The sequence below is a fragment of the Dreissena polymorpha genome, chromosome 7 (genome assembly GCF_020536995.1).
Source record: "Dreissena polymorpha isolate Duluth1 chromosome 7, UMN_Dpol_1.0, whole genome shotgun sequence".
In the NCBI taxonomy this organism is placed as follows: Eukaryota; Metazoa; Mollusca; class Bivalvia; order Myida; family Dreissenidae; genus Dreissena; species Dreissena polymorpha.
Window position 1 is genome coordinate 50786877 of NC_068361.1, and position 21192 is coordinate 50808068.

General features: G+C 34.7%; 1 long non-coding RNA gene across 1 annotated transcript; it reads right to left on the bottom strand.

Annotated features, from left to right (window-relative positions):
• Positions 1–11495: 11495 nt before the first annotated feature.
• LOC127838787 (uncharacterized) lies at positions 11496–15758 on the bottom strand. Its single transcript, XR_008029960.1, has 3 exons — positions 15004–15758; positions 14146–14233; positions 11496–13044 (listed from the first exon to the last, which is right to left on the bottom strand). It is a non-coding gene; the product is annotated as an uncharacterized LOC127838787 (long non-coding RNA).
• Positions 15759–21192: the final 5434 nt, after the last annotated feature.

Here is a 21192-nt window from a genome sequence, read left to right on the forward strand (position 1 = left end):
AATGATAAAAACTTTGAAATTTACACGTGTTTTGTTTAATCATATCACTGTCTAATCTTAGGCTTTACATCACTTGTTAAAACGACGAGTTTATAGATTGTTGCCATACGCTTGAATCAAATGTTAAATCATCCCACATGTTTTCAGTTAGTGCATATGCGCATAAATATGCTATAATACATCGGATTGGGACAGTTACACAATTCGTTAGATCTCTCCCCAGCTATAAAATTCAAAAATTGAAAAATGCATCGTGCATTATTGTATTGTTCATTTCAATACTCTAACAGGTAAAATAATTTGATATATGGAGGATGCTAGTATTATGCTCGATACAGATACGTTTAATAAGATATGCCAATAAACCTGAATTAGTTACCTAGGCGTGTGTTTTTGGTTTTGCATTTTCCTATAAATTTCCGTATGGAGGCTTATATTGTGCATAATGCAAGCATTGAAATTTAACGTATGCATTACAAAAATGGCATATATTACACGTCATACTTAAAAGGTGATTCTTTTTGCTTTCTAGTTGACGAACGACATGAGCAATGTTTACGTTACATGTATCTTATTTCAATCAAACACGTGTAAAAGTTCAATCAAACACGTGTAAAACCGTAAGGTATCTAATGAAGGCGAATATGAGTCAACTTGATGGACCGGTTTATCGTTTTCAAAGGAATGCCAATTATGTGTCAAGAGTTTAATGTTAAAATAACTAAAATCAAATTTGACCCTACCTCCACAATATGGGATATTGCCATTATTTGTATTGAATTAAGCGTTGAATGTGTCGATGTGTAGAACCGAAAGAAACATAGGTGATTTCTGTTTTTCACATTGTGTTTGCATATAGTGCGCTACATACCTTGTGCACATATACTCAATATCTACCGCGATCTTTTCAAATTGTATTTGTGTGTCTCGATACTTAAAGAACCTGTTTACAAACATATTTTGACCTAACCATCCAAACGACCTGAGGGTAACGGGGTCGAGATGGGGATTGGGTGTGAGTGCTGATTTGGGAAGAGGGAGGTAAACTTGATTTTTTTAATCAAATTAATCAACGATATCGCTGCAAGTGGTTTGTCTCAATATAGTTGTCATCTGTATTTAATGAAGATGATATTCACAGTTGGCATAAGACCATACTATTAAATGGGTGCGTTGATGGTAAAATCACCAGGTGGTATTGCTCTCTTTTTAAATATCGTATGTGAACATATTGTGATTATCTATTTGATATCATTTACTATTTATCAACCAGCTTTAAGGGTTTGTCAGTTGCTTGCGTAAATAAGAACACACTTGAATATATTCAGGGGAAAAAACCATTCCCGAAAGATACATCGATTAATATTAATATGTTCATAGTCAATTTATGATAATTCTGTTAAGTCGGTCAACTAACATTCGAAATATCGTAAATATGAAATAACCAAAACGCCATCGATGCAAAGCATGTTTGAAAATAGCGTGATGAATAAAACGGCTACGTACGGGAAAATGTTACATGGTCAATTTTTTTACCTTGACCTTTAAAGTAATCCGACGGGTGTTACACGCGACCCATCGTTTCACTGTGGTAATCATAACAAATTATTTTAAGAAACAGCTAATGTTGTTACTGAAAATTTCAAGTCAATTTGCTGCTATCTACGGAAAGCCTACTACCCGCCACACATGCCGTATCCGCGTGAGAAAGAGTTGTATAATTTATGCAAGAGGTTTGAGTTCTCCAACTATATTCATTCACAAATAGAAACATTGTGTGAATATCGTGATAAATGGAATAGTTTCCAACGGAGCTTATATAGAAAATAATCAATAAACAATTATTGTATTATACGTGTCGCGGAAAAGATTGTTTATCAATGATTAAAATAGTCCACTTTCTGCTGCGTCTGAATGACATAGTATTGTTGCTCAGTTCATTCATAATATGAGGCTATTAATAGATGCGAGAAAACAACGCAATAATATATCTGGTCAGCACATAAGGTAGTCGTGAAGACGCAGCGATGACCTGTAAATAAACTCTGACATTCACACACACGCAATAGTATAGGGTTATGCTTTTTTATATTCACAGTTCTCAATTTATAACACGTTGAACAGGAGTTCAACAATAACTACAGGAATACGATAGGCAACAACAAAGATGCTTCATAATCGCTTAAACCGAAATAAAAAAAAACAATTAAATATAACATGATTTATCTTTTAAAAGGTAGTCTTGCTGTCTTTGAAATAAAGTTTGAAATTTTAGTGTCTCAATAATTAAATTGAAAACAAAAGTTTACCTATTATATTTTGTTCACTTGTTAGTCGCATATGTATCGCATGAAATGTGTGTTATAATAAGCAAATCATAGATCTACATTAGTTTAAGTAGATAAAAATCATACTATGGGAGTGAACACCATAATGTGTCCTCACATTGCTTATTATGAGTTTATTTCTTCATCATCGAAATATATAGTATGTTTATATTTGATTAACATGCAGTTTTCTTTCCAAAAAATTAAATCACACTTTAATAGCCGCGTCATGCAAAAATGGGTCTTATGGTATTTCGACCAGCATAGCTCAAGTTTAATGTGGTTTGCTTGAGAATTTAATACAATGCTGTTTAATACCAATGCATATGATAATTATGTTGTGGTTCATTTTTTGTTTTACTCAAACTAAGCGTCGGGTACGCTCACGTAGTGAGCTACGATAGTGAACAGCACACCTTACATTCAACCTTCGCACATAAAAGGAAAGGGTTAACTAGGTGCTGCGTTTCTTTTGCTTACTTTAGATAGAGGTCAATTCTTTACATAATTGCAAGTCTCCGGCTTCTAAGCCATGTGAAAGTGTATATTCTTGCATAATACAATTCATAGTCGCATGGTATTTTTGTTTAGCGTCCTGTTTCGTCACGTGGTATTTTTTCGCGGGTGTTTTGGCGTCTATTTTTCATTACGTGATCAAAAGATGTTCTCGGCAAAAACTTGTTCATCGAAACGATAGCATGGAATTATTATGTTTGCACAATCGATTTTTTTTTTAATACGGCAGTTTTATCAAAATGATTTTTTGTTTATAATTTACTGATTATATTGAGTTCAAAATAACTTAAAGAGTTGTTTATTGGCTGCTCAATGATACATTGTTTACTCCTAATGCTTCATCGCGCACCAACTGTCAAAACATTCGAGTTCGTTGAGCAAAACAGTCAGCATCTCAAGCAATACGTGGCGAAGAAGATATTGTTTATGAATGATTAAAATAGTCCACTATCTGCTGCGTCTTAATGACGTAGTACATGTTATTCATAATCTGAGGCTATTAATAGCTTCGGGAAAACAACTCAATTTTATAAGGTTACGCTTGTTTACATGCTCAATTTATAAAACGTTGAACATAAGTTCAACAATAACTTCAGGGATACGGTAGACAACAACAAAAATGCTTCATACTCGATATAACCGAATTAAATATAACAATACTTATTTGTTTTGTAACCTCGTTCATGCTTTCACATCAGGGTTGAATTTGATATATCTGGGAAGCGTTCTAATGTTCTTAACAGATAGCGACGATCTTTTGTATTTACGGGTGCTAACAACGCAATTGTAAAAGGTTAAGCTTGCTTATATTCACATTTCTCAATTTATAAAACGTTGAACATGATATCACCAATTACTACAGGTATACTATAGACAACCTAAAACATGCTTTATAATCGCTAATTTAGAAAGTTTCTTGAATTTTTTTTTATTTCAAATTGTATTATTATATTCTTTTTATAAAGCACAAATAATTCTTATCTTAGTCTTATAGTGTTTCAACATTCTTGTGTTATTGAACTGAATGATTCAATTAACTTTTGAAGTGATGATATTATTAGACATGCGCATGCAAAATTCTTATCTTAGTCTTATAGTGTTTCAACATTCTTGTGTTCTTGAACTGAATGATGCAATAAACTTTTAAAGTGATGATATCATAAGACATGCGCATGCAATTCCGCGATTTTTGAATTTAATATCATTTTGTAATAGGAACTCTAATTTGGCTTGATACAATTGTGTTACGAATTTTGTTCCGCAAATAAGGGGGTTGCTTAGGGATGAATATTTTTGGGGATTAATCTCTCACAATCCGGTTCTTTTACGGGATTTATCTCTAACAATCCACTCTAGCGTTGTTTAGAAAATATTTAGAGTTGAAAACGGATTATTTGGGATTGTTAGGGCTGACACGGAGCTTATATTGACAGGAGTTGAATCGAGTATTTGACCCACACTGTAGTAAATTCAATTTTATGCAAAAACTAATCATCCGTTTTATTGGTGTATACGTTATGGTGTTGCTTATTAATTCCTCTTTCAAAAAATATAACATTTAGTATATTTCAGTTGTTAATAATGGATTTATAGCCCGTTAAACACAACAAATTAACATTTTATGTTTTACCCCCGCGCGTTTATCCGTGTCGTAACCAAGTCACGTGACCGGTAGCTATCGATTAGCATACATCGAAGCGCCGAGGTTAGACATTTTGATGTACCCACTATGGTCTTTTTTTAAATTATACTTTTATTTCTCGGCCGATTTTGAGCAATTATATATCATTAGAAAGCCTACGTTTCGCAGTTGTCAGATATGTAAATATATATGAAGTTTTTCTTCTGATCTGGGCAGCCCGGCGAGTTATAACTTTAACTTTTGCAAATATCATACCGTTTTAGAATCTAGATATACGGCTAACATGTACGTACTTTATACCGATGTGTAGCGTTTATATTTGGAGTTCAGTTTTAAAAACTACATCTTGCTTAGGAGAAAAGATGTTGTATACGATTGAAAAAAAAGGGTTTAAAAATGAAAGTAAATAAGGAATTACAGCGTACGAAAGTATAGCGCGATCCTAACGCCCCGAACGTTTAGAGATTTAAAATCTAGGTTGACATGTTCGTACTTTATACCGATTTGTAAAGTTTATATTTGGAGTTCAGTTTTAAAAATTACATCCTGCTAAGGAGAATAGAATTCTGTATACGATTGAAAAAAATGGTTTAAAAATGAAAGTAAGTAAGGAATGAAGACGGAAGAAACTAGTGCGCGGTCTTAACACACCGATCTGATAGTACGGTCTTGGCGCTTACGCTTTTGTTGAGATACCGGCCATTGTGAGAGATTAATCCCCAAAAATATTCATCCCTAAGCAACCCCCTTATTTGCGGAACAAAATTCGTAACACAATTGTATCAAGCCAAATTAGAGTTCCTATTACAAAATGATATTAAATTCAAAAATCGCGGAATTGCATGCGCATGTCTTATGATATCATCACTTTAAAAGTTTATTGCATCATTCAGTTCAAGAACACAAGAATGTTGAAACACTATAAGACTAAGATAAGAATTTTGCATGCGCATGTCTAATAATATCATCACTTCAAAAGTTAATTGAATCATTCAGTTCAATAACACAAGAATGTTGAAACACTATAAGACTAAGATAAGAATTATTTGTGCTTTATAAAAAGAATATAATAATACAATTTGAAATAAAAAAAAATTCAAGAAACTTTCTAAATTAGCGATTATAAAGCATGTTTTAGGTTGTCTATAGTATACCTGTAGTAATTGGTGATATCATGTTCAACGTTTTATAAATTGAGAAATGTGAATATAAGCAAGCTTAACCTTTTACAATTGCGTTGTTAGCACCCGTAAATACAAAAGATCGTCGCTATCTGTTAAGAACATTAGAACGCTTCCCAGATATATCAAATTCAACCCTGATGTGAAAGCATGAACGAGGTTACAAAACAAATAAGTATTGTTATATTTAATTCGGTTATATCGAGTATGAAGCATTTTTGTTGTTGTCTACCGTATCCCTGAAGTTATTGTTGAACTTATGTTCAACGTTTTATAAATTGAGCATGTAAACAAGCGTAACCTTATAAAATTGAGTTGTTTTCCCGAAGCTATTAATAGCCTCAGATTATGAATAACATGTACTACGTCATTAAGACGCAGCAGATAGTGGACTATTTTAATCATTCATAAACAATATCTTCTTCGCCACGTATTGCTTGAGATGCTGACTGTTTTGCTCAACGAACTCGAATGTTTTGACAGTTGGTGCGCGATGAAGCATTAGGAGTAAACAATGTATCATTGAGCAGCCAATAAACAACTCTTTAAGTTATTTTGAACTCAATATAATCAGTAAATTATAAACAAAAAATCATTTTGATAAAACTGCCGTATTAAAAAAAAAATCGATTGTGCAAACATAATAATTCCATGCTATCGTTTCGATGAACAAGTTTTTGCCGAGAACATCTTTTGATCACGTAATGAAAAATAGACGCCAAAACACCCGCGAAAAAATACCACGTGACGAAACAGGACGCTAAACAAAAATACCATGCGACTATGAATTGTATTATGCAAGAATATACACTTTCACATGGCTTAGAAGCCGGAGACTTGCAATTATGTAAAGAATTGACCTCTATCTAAAGTAAGCAAAAGAAACGCAGCACCTAGTTAACCCTTTCCTTTTATGTGCGAAGGTTGAATGTAAGGTGTGCTGTTCACTATCGTAGCTCACTACGTGAGCGTACCCGACGCTTAGTTTGAGTAAAACAAAAAATGAACCACAACATAATTATCATATGCATTGGTATTAAACAGCATTGTATTAAATTCTCAAGCAAACCACATTAAACTTGAGCTATGCTGGTCGAAATACCATAAGACCCATTTTTGCATGACGCGGCTATTAAAGTGTGATTTAATTTTTTGGAAAGAAAACTGCATGTTAATCAAATATAAACATACTATATATTTCGATGATGAAGAAATAAACTCATAATAAGCAATGTGAGGACACATTATGGTGTTCACTCCCATAGTATGATTTTTATCTACTTAAACTAATGTAGATCTATGATTTGCTTATTATAACACACATTTCATGCGATACATATGCGACTAACAAGTGAACAAAATATAATAGGTAAACTTTTGTTTTCAATTTAATTATTGAGACACTAAAATTTCAAACTTTATTTCAAAGACAGCAAGACTACCTTTTAAAAGATAAATCATGTTATATTTAATTGTTTTTTTTATTTCGGTTTAAGCGATTATGAAGCATCTTTGTTGTTGCCTATCGTATTCCTGTAGTTATTGTTGAACTCCTGTTCAACGTGTTATAAATTGAGAACTGTGAATATAAAAAAGCATAACCCTATACTATTGCGTGTGTGTGAATGTCAGAGTTTATTTACAGGTCATCGCTGCGTCTTCACGACTACCTTATGTGCTGACCAGATATATTATTGCGTTGTTTTCTCGCATCTATTAATAGCCTCATATTATGAATGAACTGAGCAACAATACTATGTCATTCAGACGCAGCAGAAAGTGGACTATTTTAATCATTGATAAACAATCTTTTCCGCGACACGTATAATACAATAATTGTTTATTGATTATTTTCTATATAAGCTCCGTTGGAAACTATTCCATTTATCACGATATTCACACAATGTTTCTATTTGTGAATGAATATAGTTGGAGAACTCAAACCTCTTGCATAAATTATACAACTCTTTCTCACGCGGATACGGCATGTGTGGCGGGTAGTAGGCTTTCCGTAGATAGCAGCAAATTGACTTGAAATTTTCAGTAACAACATTAGCTGTTTCTTAAAATAATTTGTTATGATTACCACAGTGAAACGATGGGTCGCGTGTAACACCCGTCGGATTACTTTAAAGGTCAAGGTAAAAAAATTGACCATGTAACATTTTCCCGTACGTAGCCGTTTTATTCATCACGCTATTTTCAAACATGCTTTGCATCGATGGCGTTTTGGTTATTTCATATTTACGATATTTCGAATGTTAGTTGACCGACTTAACAGAATTATCATAAATTGACTATGAACATATTAATATTAATCGATGTATCTTTCGGGAATGGTTTTTTCCCCTGAATATATTCAAGTGTGTTCTTATTTACGCAAGCAACTGACAAACCCTTAAAGCTGGTTGATAAATAGTAAATGATATCAAATAGATAATCACAATATGTTCACATACGATATTTAAAAAGAGAGCAATACCACCTGGTGATTTTACCATCAACGATCCCATTTAATAGTATGGTCTTATGCCAACTGTGAATATCATCTTCATTAAATACAGATGACAACTATATTGAGACAAACCACTTGCAGCGATATCGTTGATTAATTTGATTAAAAAAATCAAGTTTACCTCCCTCTTCCCAAATCAGCACTCACACCCAATCCCCATCTCGACCCCGTTACCCTCAGGTCGTTTGGATGGTTAGGTCAAAATATGTTTGTAAACAGGTTCTTTAAGTATCGAGACACACAAATACAATTTGAAAAGATCGCGGTAGATATTGAGTATATGTGCACAAGGTATGTAGCGCACTATATGCAAACACAATGTGAAAAACAGAAATCACCTATGTTTCTTTCGGTTCTACACATCGACACATTCAACGCTTAATTCAATACAAATAATGGCAATATCCCATATTGTGGAGGTAGGGTCAAATTTGATTTTAGTTATTTTAACATTAAACTCTTGACACATAATTGGCATTCCTTTGAAAACGATAAACCGGTCCATCAAGTTGACTCATATTCGCCTTCATTAGATACCTTACGGTTTTACACGTGTTTGATTGAACTTTTACACGTGTTTGATTGAAATAAGATACATGTAACGTAAACATTGCTCATGTCGTTCGTCAACTAGAAAGCAAAAAGAATCACCTTTTAAGTATGACGTGTAATATATGCCATTTTTGTAATGCATACGTTAAATTTCAATGCTTGCATTATGCACAATATAAGCCTCCATACGGAAATTTATAGGAAAATGCAAAACCAAAAACACACGCCTAGGTAACTAATTCAGGTTTATTGGCATATCTTATTAAACGTATCTGTATCGAGCATAATACTAGCATCCTCCATATATCAAATTATTTTACCTGTTAGAGTATTGAAATGAACAATACAATAATGCACGATGCATTTTTCAATTTTTGAATTTTATAGCTGGGGAGAGATCTAACGAATTGTGTAACTGTCCCAATCCGATGTATTATAGCATATTTATGCGCATATGCACTAACTGAAAACATGTGGGATGATTTAACATTTGATTCAAGCGTATGGCAACAATCTATAAACTCGTCGTTTTAACAAGTGATGTAAAGCCTAAGATTAGACAGTGATATGATTAAACAAAACACGTGTAAATTTCAAAGTTTTTATCATTTATCTGCATCAGTCGGCATAGTACTGATTGAACTGTATTTTAACCAAAACAAGTTTATAAACGATTATTCTAAAACGTTTCCTTAACAACTGCATCAAATATCCCTTAAATGCATTTTCGCCGATGATGCTAGATTATCTCTTTAGATAATTGATATTCTGGAACTCCAAATTCCATATTCAGCATGTACAATTCCAATTATCATGCATTTAATATAAGCGTCATGCCTAATAAGAACAATATATTCAGATGCGTTGAAAATAGGAAAACGCTTAAACACTCATTTGAATAGGTTATATAAGAATGTTGTCTTAAACCTTATGGCCCGCTATTTCGCTATAACATCGAAATCGTGCATAGCCGTTTTTCGTTGCCGTATTACGTTTCGTTGTGATTAAATAACGTGTGGTTTTACTTCGTAGAGGAATTCTTTGTTAGGATTTGAATGAGATTACAGATACGAATTATAATTCACTTTACGGCTTATGTTTAATTTTATTTTGACACACATTACATTTTGAAGACTGGGTGTTGCCATTATGTACATGTGTTGCATCTGAAAACATTACGTCGTTATAATCAGCTTTTGTAACAAGCCACTTCTTTCTTATACATTCGGACCATAATTGTATGTTTCATATGTCATGTGGTTGTATATATGTACATAATGATCGGTTTACCTTCATGAGCTACATAAATTTAACCCAGAATGTTACATAAATAAGAAATGGATGTATTTCGTTGTTAGTGCATTTTTAATGAAGTTATCGTATTCACATATTGTTAATGGTTTTGAAAAAGACAATAACCACATAGTATTACATTAATAATTTCAAGGAAAACATTGACACACGTGTTACTGTAAATGTATAAAGGCATATAATTCTGCCCATATCGTGTCAAAAGGTTAATGCATAAGCAGTGTCTTATTGCAACACCAAGGGTATATCACTGCTGTCCTTGCGTGAGAATATGTAAGTTATCCATGACATGAGTACCTTTATATGTTAGATAACATGTCAAGTTATTTTTGGTTGGACGCTTCTTTTGTTTAGCAGCTGAACTACCGTTAAATGTTGCCTGACTTAGTTTTTTATTTTAGATAGAAAAACATATTTGCATTTGTCATTGTAGCAGACAATCTTTGCAAAGCAATTCGTTGATTCTTCTATATTTTTAAAAAACGTTAAACTCTGGCCAAAACGAACATGATATTTATTCAAATGATACTAACTCAATCTTAATACATACACAGGTAAGCTTTTCATACGGAATAAATGCCTAGTCTCACTATGATGCCAGTGGAGCACCGGTGCGTGAATCGGGATCTACCGGGATGAACCGGGGCTCTACCGGGATGAACCGGGGCTCCACCGGGGACGACCGGGATGAACCGGAGACGACCGGGGACAACCGGGGCTCCACCGGGTAAGTATTAAAATGTCTAATACCTCCGGCCTGAACCGGGAGTCACCGGAAAGGACCGGCAACGACCGGCGCGGCACCTGATACAACCGGGATGGCACCGTAGCTTCACCGGCGCCTATAAAGACCCCGACAGAGCTATGGCAACGCCCCGGTTGTCGCCGGTGGTGCCCAGGTGGATCCCCGTTGAATGCCGACAAAGTCCTGGTATAGCTATGGTACATCGGTAAACTGGCGCTCTGCCGGGAGGCCACCGGCATTCACCGGGGCTCCGCCTTTGCATTATCGGCACCGACCGCGATTTACCCGGGGCGTTGCCGTAGCTCTGTCGGGTTCTGATGCCGGTGTAGCACCGGTGAGTGCCGGCGGAGTTACGGTAGACCGGGGCTCTGCCGGGACGCTGTCGGCTTTCATCGGGCCTCCACCTGGGCATTACCGGCGACAACCGGGGCTCTGTTAGGGCTTCACCGGAATAAATCGTTGCTAGTCCGGGGTTGACCAGGAATCTGCCGGGTTGTTGAACGGTTTCAACCGTGGCGGCACCGGGAAATAGTGTGACCCCGGCAGAGCTATGGCAACGCCCCGGTTGTCGCCGGTGGTGCCCAGGTGGAGCCCCGGTGAATGCCGACAGAGTCCCGGTATAGCTACGGAACATCGGTAAACTGGCGCTCTGCCTGGAGGCCACCGGGTAAGACTTGGGCTTAAAGCATTGCTATGAACACATACCAAGATGAATGTATCATCTATTTGTAATTTATCATGTATTCAACAAGTTTAAACAGCTGCTCGAAATCACCATTTATGTTAATTGGCAAAGTGATATTGATCATACCTATACAATTGCCGTTGTGTCAACAATGTTCAATATTGTTACAAGACCGGTTCAAATTAGAAATGCATACAACATTATATCAGCGTGATTAACACTCTGGTGAAGGTCACTAACCGCCACGTCAACAACTTTTTCACTTAAACAGAAAAGGAGCGCGTGTTCTGTGAAACCATTTGAAAAGCAATTTCATGAGCTGATCGTCACTTTTTCCAAATGTTACAGTTTTTTTTCGTATGTGTTTGTGCACACTGATCTTTACATAACACATTTTAATAATTGTAAGTCGGATTTCAAATAAATCATGAACATATTGAAAATAAAATTAACACAATTGTACTGAAATTAACTAAGCAGGTATTAGGTTATGTATTCACAAATAAACAATTTAAAGAGAAAATGTCATCAGAACGTGCCTCAAGTGGAAAATGAAAAACATTTGTCAATTAGAGCACCAAAGCAGCAGTTAATATCCATTCGTTTCCCTTGTATGGGAGTATAATTGCTATTCATTTCGACGCTTAATATTCTGGCAAGTATAGATTCGTAACGGTCAAGCTGCATGAATGCGAGGAAAACGCGAAATATACAACATAAGTAAACACTTGTTATTGATTATCAAAGGACGGAATTAGACTAGTTTCATAAATGTATGCTATATATAGAAATAAATACCTTTGACAAACAGGTGAATAAGGTGTCGAAAAGAACATCATAATTACGATATCAACGGGCACAATCTACTACCATTAATTGCACATATCCTTTTAGAGACATCAGAAGATACGAATTAAGTCACATAATACAATTAATCTTACTCGACAACAAAAACACGTCTACAACCGCAATGAGCGCGAGTCCTATGATTTTTCCATTCGAATACCATCCGATGTTGGTTTTTCCATTAGGTCATTATTGTTTAAAACAGCTGCCAATAACCACACCTCGATCAATTGTGTTTAAGTTCAAAGGCTGATTATACACAAATCATGCAAAAACATAAACCATTATCTTAGATAAATGACAAACTCTTTCTGCAACCCTCAGAAGTTTTTGACCACACATCAAATAAAAATATGTTTCTAAATGTAAAACATTTAATGAAAGTAACAACAAAGTTTCGAGGGATGATGTCGTGTTATCATTTTTATTTTTAACAATTGGAATTCAATTTTATTTTCAAACTTAGCCATTTTATAGCATACGTGCTTACATTTATCTTTGTTGTACTCGCATCAAATAAGGTTTTAAGACGAAATTTAAACGGATTGATTAGTTAACCGTGCTTTTGATGAAACTTCGTTTGTGTTCGAAGCATCGTTAACGGTTCGTTCCACTGCCCTGCCCTGTGACTGTGTATGTGTCAAACATGTCGTAATTTGATTGGCCCTTTAACACCTCGGTTGTTGTGAAATAGTTTGTATCTGTCGGTTTCTCTGTTTGCTTTCTAACGTTTATGAAAAACAAAACAAGATAACATTTACATTTAAAACCAACATGTTTCGTATGCGATATAACTTATTTAACATAAAGATATACTTCCAAAATAACGAAATAATGACATCGAAGAGATGTCTTAAGGACTCTATACTGAGTACTAAGTTCAAGTATTAAGGACTCTATACTGAGTACTAAGTTCAAGTATTAAGGACTCTATACTGAGTACTAAGTTCAAGTATTAAGGACTTTATACTGAGTACTAAGTTCAAGTATGCGTGTATGTAGACCTTACTATTGCTTACAGATCTAGATAATGTCATCACACGAACAACCACGCAGCAATTCGTGCTCGCTTACATGCTAGTTTGCATACATTTCAAGCACGTTTGTGTGATATGGTATGCGTTTGGGCCAAATTTCGTGGTAAGATGCTGAACCATTTTGTTCATGCTCAGCTTTATTCACTAACATTGATAAGCAGTCTGTGAAAACGCAAAGTAACGCTAACTGCACGCACACTTAACTTACGGAAAAAAATAGACAAATGCGCTGGTCAAACGCTCCTTATTAGCAATCTATAATACGTCATTTGTAACTCATCAACTCATTCGAAAGACATGCGCATTGGCATTTTTTTCGCGTAACGCCAAATTCTTTGCTATAAGCAAAGGACAAATCACGATATCATTATTTTTATTTTGTTTATTTATAGGTATTTTTGTATTTTCTTAAAATACAAATGGTTTACCAGATAATGTGCATGCAAGGTGAAGTATATTGTTCAACAAAACCTTAAACGTTCGAATAGTGTGTATTCAAGTAAATCATATACGTTATTTTAACGTTTATATTAATTTCCGTCATGTTTTCAATGCATCTCGACATAAATAAAAACTAAACATATTCTTTGTTTAATACACAAGACATTATTAATAACATAGTAATTATATTTTTGAAAACCACAATTACAAATAATTGCACAATGTTGTTAAATATGATTGTCTTATTTAATAGAGTTTCAATAAGTAAGATTTTAAACTTTAAAGGCATATGAAGTATGTGTTTAATAGTTCCTTGGAAGGTTTGCGAAAATGTATTTATATCGTACCTTTTAAGTTTACAGCATTAAATAGCTAGAGCAATGACTGCACCGAGTAACGCCACCGAAGTTACCACTGAGGCGATCATTATTGTTGCTGAAATACACGCAATTAGTGTTGGAGAAGTGCCCGCGACGCTTAAATCGGGTGCCTGTAATTGTTTTTATTTAGCTAACAAGAAATCCCGTGTATCATATCAACTGTGGTCACAGCCTTAAACAGCATTGATTGATACACATATAATAAGGAAAAAGTGAACAATTGCATGTTTTATGTCAGCTATATTTACAAAAATGAAACAGATCATAAAACATGGGTGAACTTTTTATTTTGTAAACAAATGAAACATCTGTCTAATCATATTAGGTTATTTAACTGCGTGGTGTACTATACTGTGTCTCCGCGGTGTCTTTAACATAGTGTGAGGGTTGTTTAGAATCCTTATCGGATCTTGCCCTAACACAACTATGGTTTCATGTTTGTAAATAAGTGTCTATGTATGTATCATTGTACATTCTGTGTATGTAAAAAATGTTCCCACGTCGAGATGTGTTGCGGAGTAAGTGCGAGATATATAACTGTGAATGAACCATCCTTTTGTGTGGATGGGGATTTCATAGTATGTATGTCTCGTTCTGCACCGTAGCTAGGCGCACACGCCGAAGTCTCAAATGGGAATATGTATGTCTGTTTGTATGTCTGTGTATCTGGTTGTTCACACACCTTTCTCCTTATATATAAGCGTCATCAGAGAATATTATGAAAGAAATTTAAAGCATATTGAAATATGGTATAAGTTAAGCATGTTTTCGCAGTTCTGCAGTATGTCAAGTTTCAACGTCATGGACATCCTTTGGGAATGATACCTTGTTTATTTGAAATTTGTTGGTTTCCTCCATCGCAATTCGGCAGGGCTGGATCCCAACGAAGATCTCGGCACGTAGAGTCATAACTTGATATCCCTTTCGATGCGATGCATTCTGCGTGAACCTAGGAAAGGATAAAATAACACACGATATACATTGGCATTCAGTTTACTTGCCAATGTTTTGGTATCAACGCAAGGTCAATACACAAGTTAATCGGCATATAAATGTTTACAATTGTGTTATTTGTTCATGGGAAATTATTTCTGCTTTAAATACGTTTTGATAGTTGATTAATTTGATTAATAATAAATCAAAATAATTGACCATAAAGACCATTCAAAATAGGCTCTCTTAAGGAATGTGTGCTGTAATGATTTTGCAACAAGAGATCTTTTCTACTTCACGGTTAGTAGCGTCCGACATGTGTTATTAGCCAAACTATGTCTGTCCAATTCTACCACGATTTTAAGAATTATATTTATAAAATTACACACTGGAAATGTTCTTTGAAATGATACTTGATTTTTGTTTTTTTTTACCAATGGATTGATACCATAAAGTATGTATTCTAGATTAAATATCCTTTCCGTGCAATTCCATTAGAACTTTACATGTCGCCACAAGACAATGATACATCCACATTGCAATATTGTCTCGAAATATCACTTATGTCGTGGGAAAATATCGTTGACTGATCTTCCCTGATCGCATCGGGTTTTGTCATCTATGAAGTCAATCTTGTCAATCGTATTCATCGCGGAAATTTCAACTGTTCAAAAAAGGAATAAAACGATCAACTGCAAGCATTTGTTAATCGGGGTCATCGTATCATCGCGCGACAAATGTTTTCTAATCGTTTTGGTGATCGCAGTCGATCTCGTGCAAAACAAAACGTACGTTTCTGCTTTGATCTTTTGCGATCTTAGATTACATGAAACGGACAATCAATCATGTTATGATTATATAATTCTATTCCAGTCGTGGCTCTTATCGTTAATACAATATATTTAAAGACAAATATATCGCACTCATAATCGAAACGTATCGTAACGGAGCAAATCGATTCTTGATAAACGTAAGGCAACGTATCATCAATTCGGGGCACAATTCTGGAATAATTCGAAACACGACCACCGAACCGTCTTAAATAGTATCTGAACTGGACAACATACTTTATCAGATGGTGGCACCTGTAATTGTTCAATCATTAACACATTTCAAAGCAGTGTAGCATAACGTCATATCATATTTAAGCCTTAAATCTCAGAGAAATATTTAACTGTAGTTAAATGTGGCCAATCTCGTTTCGAAACACAGAATAGTGCGAACTAATTTAAACTAAATTTCGTTTGTCAAGTCTCATCCCTGAAGAAGCAATAATGTTTAGTTGCGCACGTCATAAATTACAAACATGCCAAAAGGGTGTAGTTCAAAAGTCCCAACCAAATTATAGAGGTGCCCAAGTGTGAACATTCATCTAAATGTTTACTTAATGTGATATACAAAATGTGATTTATGTATTAGTATGCAATGGATGCAAACAATATTATATAGGCCAAACTGGCGATAAACTTAGACATAGGCGATCTGTCCATGAACAACAAATGTGAGACCCCTCAACAAGACAGATGCCTTTAAGTAAACATTTAGATGAATGTTCACATAATGAACCAAAATTTAAAATATTTCCATTTTATAAGCTATTTTAAAACAATATTTCAGCTAGGTTAGCAAAAGAACAACATTTTATACATGTATTTAAACCCAAATTAAATTTCATTTAATATTTATTGACGTTATGACGTCATAATTGATATGACGTTATGTCCATGACATTTTGACGTTGTAATATATTGTATTATGCCCTGATGAGCTATGCGAAACGCGTTGGCTAAATCAATATATATTTAAAATCCCAGACACGTGTTTTTACTTTTATTATATAATATTCACAATCTGGATTATTACATTTTACTTATATAACTATATATATATATATATATATATATATATATATATATATATATATATATATATATATATATATATATATACTCATACTGGGTTAACTATAGGGTCTGTGATATATTTCCGGAGTGTTGGGTACTTCCCTTTCCCATGCTAGTATCCAACTGAAAAATAGCGTGTTTTATGCGAATTACCTTCAACAACCTATATATAACTCGAAACTTAATATATCTAGTTATTTCTGCAGACAAATAACATATACATTTTTTTACTTTAAACCTCGTATCTGGGTCCCCATGACCCAATTATTTTTTTATATATGTATACTCTGTGATACTTGATACCGACATACCGGGTCCCTGAGATAGTGTCACTTGAAATACGAAACATTGTTTGCTAAAAAATGAGTTGGCCTTGAGCATAGTTATATCTTGCGACACTCGCATTAGAATTGTGGTTAAGATCTTCTCGACCTCAAACTTTATATATTAAATCCTCACGATCAGATGTGTTTGTATTTGTGTGGCCTATGCATGAATCGCTCTGCATGGTTTCCTTGCATTATACATTTAATAACATTTTGAGTCGAATTCATTTTACAGAGGGAATGACACAATGGTGAACTAAATATGTGTTTAATGTTATTTTAATATTTTTTTGAATTTTTGCATTATTTGACTACGTATCGTGTTATTTTCTCCTGTTGCGTGATTTTGTAGTCGCCGGAACTTTTAAAAGCACAATGTCCTTGGTTAAACAATTGAGATAATGTAGGATAGAATCATCCTTGTAGAAATCATTGAATTATATAACAGTGGTGTCCGTGTGATGCAAGCAGCTATAATGAAACAGTTGTCGCTATAACAGTTTCATTGCAAAGATACGTAAAGGTAAAACAGTTGCGGATCGTTAATGGTAAATAGATATGACAACCAAAAACAAAACATTTATAGGATTATTAAATTGAAATGAAAAATAGAAGTCAAACGAATATTTAAACGTTATAACAATATGTATTTACTTATTGTGTTTAAACCTGACGTGATGTCACTCTGGCGTGACACGAGTATAAATGTTTTTTATGATAGCTTCGAAAAGGATTTCAAAGATAATGACTAAAACACGCAGCGATTCCTAGTACAAGAAGAGTACCGCTATTAAGACCACATTGAACACTGTAAATTGCAATTTTTCAAGATTGCATGGTCCCAAAGTATTGAATAAAGAACAAAATACCCTGTTAATTATGAAGTCCGACATGCTATTAAGACCAAGCTGAAAGTAGCGGAACATTACTGTAGTTTTATGTGCCTTCGTGGAAAATGATCCAGTCATCGATATTCGGTCCACTTCCTCATGTCCAACAGAAAGATATTCATTTCGTGCTTTGAACTATTCTGAAGATTTTAGTCATAGTTATGTCATAAATATCGAATAGGGACTTGTAAAACCAGTTCTTTAACTTGCATTATTGCTTCGCAAGAATGGACCTGTAAAAATGCTTTCAAATTAGTTAAAAGGAAGGTATTTTGAAAAAAAAATCTGATTTTGTCTTATAAACAAAAAAAAACAACATTGAATGTGATACATAACCCATCACAGTATCCAATAACAGACGGACGAAAAGATTTGAGTATAGCCTATACCACTTGCGACTGGGTATAATACATAAGAACCTCCAATAACTAAAGGCAGTGGCTAGTCGTACAGTCCCGTACGGCTAGACAAGAGGCTAACCGTACGGCCCCGTACGGCTAGACAATAGGCTAGCCTTACGGCGCTGTACGTATTATAGCCTTTCCTATTGAGATTGTCTAGCCGTACGGCTTATAAAGTATAGAATTGTCATTTAGTGCTGTTAATCAGTAATATGCAGCAAAGACAAATAAGCGCCCGAGCCGATTGTGACGAAGATATTTCGTACATATTTTCCTAAAATAAGGCTAGTATTCCACCAATCCGCATCCGCATCCGTATCCGCGTCAGTATCCGCAAAATCGTTATACGGACGCTATATTCCATTTATCCGCAAACGGATGCGGACGAGATACGGACGGCATTTAGCACGATGAGAGTAGCTGTCATCTAAAAAATAAACTGAAAATCTCTCGAATTCGTGAAAAAATACCCGGAATTATACATCCAACGCAGTTCTGCATATCGTGACTCTGATTATACTTTAAAGTTTAAATGTATGGAAAATCATAGCCAAGGCACTAAAAGATGTTTCAGGTATTTACCATTTGTATCCTTTTACGGACAGAACGATGATTTGTACCTTATATCTACTTAAATTCACGCTTAGCAGCTTGTCCTTCATTATAATTATCTCAATAATTATAATTTTTAGTTTTATCCATATACAAAAATAAAGATACGTTCGACGTATGCGGATAAATGGAATATAGCGTCCGTATATTTTGCGGATACGGATACATTTACAGATAGATGGAATAGTAGCCCAAGAATGCTCACTTGAGCGTTCTATTGCGGACGCCTATTCGCGTGCGGATACGGATGAATGGAATAAGTGCAGTGCATTTCTACTTGTTTTATTTTTTGCGGATGCGGATATGCGGTTGCGGACAGATGGAATAGTAGCCTATAACTGAAGCATTCGTATTTTTAGTTAGTGTTCGTGTGGCGAATAAATGGTTGCAGGAATTTATCAAAGCGCTGACGTCACTGTAGGTGTTCGTTGTTGTATAAGTTTAGACGCAACTCAGTTTAAAAAATTATGTTATAGCTTTTTATATTGCAAGTTTTGAATGGACACAATCCATTCAAAATTATAAAGAGTGTGTCTTAAAGCACAGGTTCAGATGTTTTTTTTTTAAATCATTAATAAAAAATAAATTTTTAGCTTCGTTTTGGGAAAACAGGGCTAAATGCTTATGCATAAATTGTCATCCCAGTACAAGAGACCCTTTAAACATTATAAAATAAGACATGTCGTCCTTGTTTAGCGTGTTTGCATTGCACAAGCTTATCAGTATGCACAGGCTTATCTTATTTGACATGCATTAAGCCCTGTTTTCTCTGAAAGCAGCCAGTATGTGCAGATTTTCAATGATAAACACTAGACTGGCCAATATCGTCTTACAAGCTGTTAAACTCTATTACTCATATACACCAACTGCAGTGCACCAGTGAGTGGTGGACTATAAACAGGCAAATGTGGTGGTTATCTTTCCTAGCAGACGCTAGTAGAATGTGTAGTCTGCTGCAACGGACAGTGGTTGTCTTTCCATGTCATAGTTAAAGGGATCTTTTCACGGTTTGGTAAATTGACAAAATTGAAAATAGTTGTTTCAGATTCGCAAATTTTCGTTTTAGTTATGATATTTGTGAGGAATCAGTATTACTGAACATTAACCATGGTCTAATATAGCCATTATATGCATCTTTTCACGATTTAAAAACCTAAAAATTATAGAGCGTTGCAACGCGAAACGATTGAATAATTTGGAGAGTTCTGTTGTTATCGTTTAAATTTGTGAAACTACGAAGATTGCTTATATCAGGTATAGAATACACCTCTCATGTATGCTTGGCAGGATAGCTCATTAGGCTAAAGCGTTTTTTACTCCAGGATTCCGGGGGTCACTGGTTCGAGCCCTTGTACGGGCTACTTTTTTCCATTTTTAAATTTTATTTTTGATTTTTTTTCTGGAGCGTTAAAAATCCAATGTTTACATTCATCAATATAAAGCATCTAATGACAAACTTCAAAACATGTCAAATCTGTGAAAAGGCCCCTTTAAGGCTTCTACGCACATACCGATTTGCAAAAACATTAGCGTTAGCTGACGCTCACACTAAAAATGAACCGTTAAACTAAATTTAGATTCACATCGTACATGCACGATTTACATGCTGGCGAATTCGACTGTACATGAATTTTCGATTTCAGAATTTAATATCTGGCTTATTTTGCATATATCGACACATGTTCTTCTTAACTTTTATTTAAGTTTATGTTCAAATATATGTTTAATAAGTTGTTTTTTTTTATACACATTTTATGTAAATTAATAAATATTTGAAAAAATCGTATAATCTCGCTTTAAAAATTCGTCATCTTTCACGGCTTCCTTTCATGTCATACGGTTGCTTATTTGATTCATTAATTAGTCGACGTTCCTAAGGCGTGAAAAACCTGTATTAAAGAGTTGCGGCATCGATATTTTGAAATTTAATGACGACAGCCGTCAAAGT